Here is a 4,063-nt window from a genome sequence, read left to right on the forward strand (position 1 = left end):
CTACTTTCACGCATTAAGCATACTCAATACGCTCTGGTTATGGATCCCGTGGGAGAAGGAGGGGGGAGGGTGGAGAGAGTGTCTAGGAGAAGGTTTCCGTGTAACAATAACAATAGAATGGAGCCCCCCCCCCTCCTTTAAAAAAAAACAACTCATAGCAATAGAATGATATACAGTTAATAGCTCCTCCATACATTCCTATGGCCAGCTAACTGTAGTAGGCCTATACATTACTTTGACCACTGGACCAGCCCGTAAACTCGAGTATCACTTCTCTACCCCCCCCCCCCCCCCCAACTCTCCTCCCTAACAAAATCGAGCCTCGTCTTATTTCCATTATATGACTATTCATCTGCTTTTCAGTTCGTATTCCAAGGTTAGAAATTCCGTTTCAATTTGTATGTAGATAGAATTATTAAAATTAACTCGTGCGAAAAACGCAATTTAAAAGGGACTCTGACCCTCCGATATAAAGTCTGATGCTCTACCAACCGAGCTAATCGAGAGTCTATATTTACTGTAAGAATTTATTTTTGTTTTACATCTATAATACATGTCCATCTGGATCTGTTCTTTCATTATAGATTACAGGCGTTCCTTTTAGCAGAAGATAGTGGTAATAAAATAGTAAAAAAAACTTCTGGTCTAGATCTAGATCTACATGGGTAAAAAAAAGATTAGGCTTGGAGCAAACAGGAAGTTCTAATTTTGTACTATGCCGTCTTTCAAAAACTTCGAGTCGAAATGGCACAGAAGGAATTTTTTGGGGTAAATTTAACCGCTTCAATCGTGAAAAGTACTTCATCTCTGAGGCGCAAGAACAACAACAACAGGTTACATTTTCGTATTTTTAGTCAGGGCAAGTGGAAGAGGGTTTGGTTTGGTTTTAGGCACATCGGCACAATTTAGGCCATGTCGTGCCTGTCAAGTGGAAGAACTACCGATGCAAAAATTTGTACAACTATATATATATATATAATCTTTATTGTCCGTATGGAAATTTGTCTTACAATTTGTGCATTACACCAAACAAAAAAACATTATAACTATAAGAAACCAAAGTGTACATTCACACCAGACTAACTCATAATTTACATGTGACAAAGTTTATACCAGATTGTTCTTATTTAATGATTTGATTGCCAGGGGAACAAAAGAGTGTTTGTGTCTGTTTGTCTTTGCTATCGGTGTCTTGTATCTCTTTTGTGATGGTAAAATCACAAAATCCTGACACAAAGGGTGATTCTTTATTTCGAGGATCTTGTTAGCTTTTTTTATAGATGTTTGTCTCAAACAACTGCCCAAATGGGGTTTGTTTTTAGCCAATGATTTGACCAGCAGCATTTAGGATTCTATAAAGTTTATTTTTATTTTTAATGCTCAGATTGCCATACCAGGCATATATGATAAGGAAACAATGCTAATAACTGTTATTCAAAAGTATGTCAGTAATGGAATTATCAGCGATGAAGAACAGATCTATGTCGTCTGGATGTTTGCTTGGATTTTACTTTTTCTGGGAGTTTTTGGAGTTATCACTAACGCAATTAGCATCAGAACATTTCTGGCGATGGGCTTGACAGACGGCGTCACCCTCTCTTTCTTCGTTCTCTCAGTGGCGGATCTTCTGTATGTTGTTTCGTCCATGTCCATGGGATTTTTCTCCATCTTTTGGGCTTTAGAGATGGGTACCGGATACAGGATGTGGTTTGTTGTCGACCCGTTTGGCGGGTACACGATATCCGCCAATGTCAGTTTCATGCTTTACGTAATGTCGATGTTGACCACCTTGTACCTGGCCATTGTCAGGTGTCTTTGCGTCGCCAGGCCGTTTCACTTCAAAAACATTTTCACTCAACGCAGATCTGTGCTCAGCCTTTGTGCGTTGGCCGTTTTCACTATCGGGTCGTACCTACCGCTTTTGTTTCAGATGGGCATGGACGCTCAAGTGGACCATAGGACTAACAGCACAAGACTCTTACTGTGGATCACCTCGGAAAGGGAGTTTATCAAAGTAATCATTTGGGCGACGCGAGACACCGCCATATCCATCGCCTCACAGGTCATTATAAGCATATGTGTGGTTGTCATGGCGACGATTCTTCGAAGGTCGTCCCAATTTCGTAAAAAGCACGCGGCTGTCATCTCTTCTATAAAGATCACTCAAAGACATAGTGACAATTCTCAGCCTATCGAAATAACGGACTCAAACAGCGCGAAAAAGGACAAAGTCCTGGTCAAACAGATTATAATTATCTGCGTAGTGTATATCGTCTGCAACTTCCCCAAGGTCGTGCTCAACATCGCGGTGGCACTGGAACCGGAACTGACCATAGGGAGAAGGTACCAGAACATTATCCAGGCGGAAGTGAACGTCATGACGTCTGCTCAGATGCTAAGCTCATGTTTCAACTTCGTCGTCTGCTACAAGTTCAACGCAAAATTTCGACGATGTTGCTCTTTCTGGACTTTCACTTAAAAGAGTTCAATTAAAACTTCATTTTGCGTTGCGAGCTATTCATGTGTAAATCTATTGCGTGTAACGTTACCCATAATTCATATACACTATGACATTTTGCTTGGAAAATAGATTACATTGTTATGTGTGTCAATAGCAACGAATTGTTAGAAGTACCAGGGGGAAGAAGAAGAGGCAGTCAAAGAAGAAGAGGCAGTCTAGAAGAGGCAGTCAAAGAAGAAGAGGCAGTCTAGAAGAGGCGTTGGAAGGATGAGACATTAAAAAATTGAGAGGCTTGTCGATTAATGATTCTCTAATCTTAAGGAAAAATGAATGGAAACATACGTATGTTAGTGTATGGCTCCATGACGGTCTAACAGGCTAATTGAAAGGTGAACGAGAAATTTATTGATAATTTATATCGTCTATAAATTTCAATTAATTCACCTGTATAAATAAATACGTATTTTCACGGGATAAGCGATTGTATTTTGTATTTTATTTCTTATATAAAGATTAATATTGAAAATTAATTTCGTGATTGATAATATTCATGAAATTTATTTATTCTCACATTGAGGCACCTTGTTGATGTCCAAGGGCTGAGCCGAAGGCTCTTCGAGCCCTTAGTTTGAAAAAAACCCTGTTTGGACGCCAAACAGTAAAAAAAAAAAAAACCTGTGAGAACACAGTTCTGTTTGAGAGAGACCCGAGTCAATGCCTATGTAAAGCATTGCTGTTTCCAATGCCTTTGGCCCCCGACGCATGCTTGGCTGCACATGGCCGAAGGCCAAGGACACCGGGAGCCTCCGCCATTTTCCTTCGTTATACCAAGCTAACTGTGCGGGACCCGCCATTTATGTAACGGTCCCTTTGAGGAACAGCGCATGGATGTGTGACAGGTTTGTGGGGACTTTTTCGCAACCCCGCCCGTGCAATGGCATCCCCACAGGAGTCTTGTGTTGCTACCTATTTAGCCTAACCACTTCCTCTAATGGCCGTTTCCACGCGAGCGCCACGATGAAGCAGGGCAACGTGCTCGCGCGTCGAGGCACCACCATTCTAATTGAAAACAATCTCTCTGTAGTTGTCTGTTCTTGTGTCGGAAAATACATTATCCCACAATTCAAAACTGTCAATTAAACACTAAAGAAGGTTTTCAACAAAAAGTGTTTGTTTTGTATCAAACTAATGGCTGCTGTTAAGAGCTATATTTTGCTCTTAATAACTAATTAATGACAGATTAAAAAAACAACAACACATAACAAGACATTTGTCCAGGCAGATTTCTAATAAGGCGGTGGGCTAAATGTTCTTGATCGTCTATTTCTTTGAATTATGATAACGGTCAAACCAGAGTTTTCCATTTGTGCTTAATAAGCTTAGTATTTATTATCCCAAAAGATATACATAAAATGTCAAATGTCTAGTAAAATCGTTAGAGGCGTTTTTTTTTTTCTAGTCTTTTTTAAAACTCATGAATAATTTGCAAGCTGATAATAGAATTGTACACATGGGTCTTAAAGTGACTATTCAAAGTAAAGATGTAACAGCATATTAAAAAAAAACCCACTCAAAATGATAAAAAAAGACGTGACAACACTG

Source organism: Biomphalaria glabrata, chromosome 15 (genome assembly GCF_947242115.1).
Source record: "Biomphalaria glabrata chromosome 15, xgBioGlab47.1, whole genome shotgun sequence".
Taxonomy (NCBI): domain Eukaryota; kingdom Metazoa; phylum Mollusca; class Gastropoda; family Planorbidae; genus Biomphalaria; species Biomphalaria glabrata.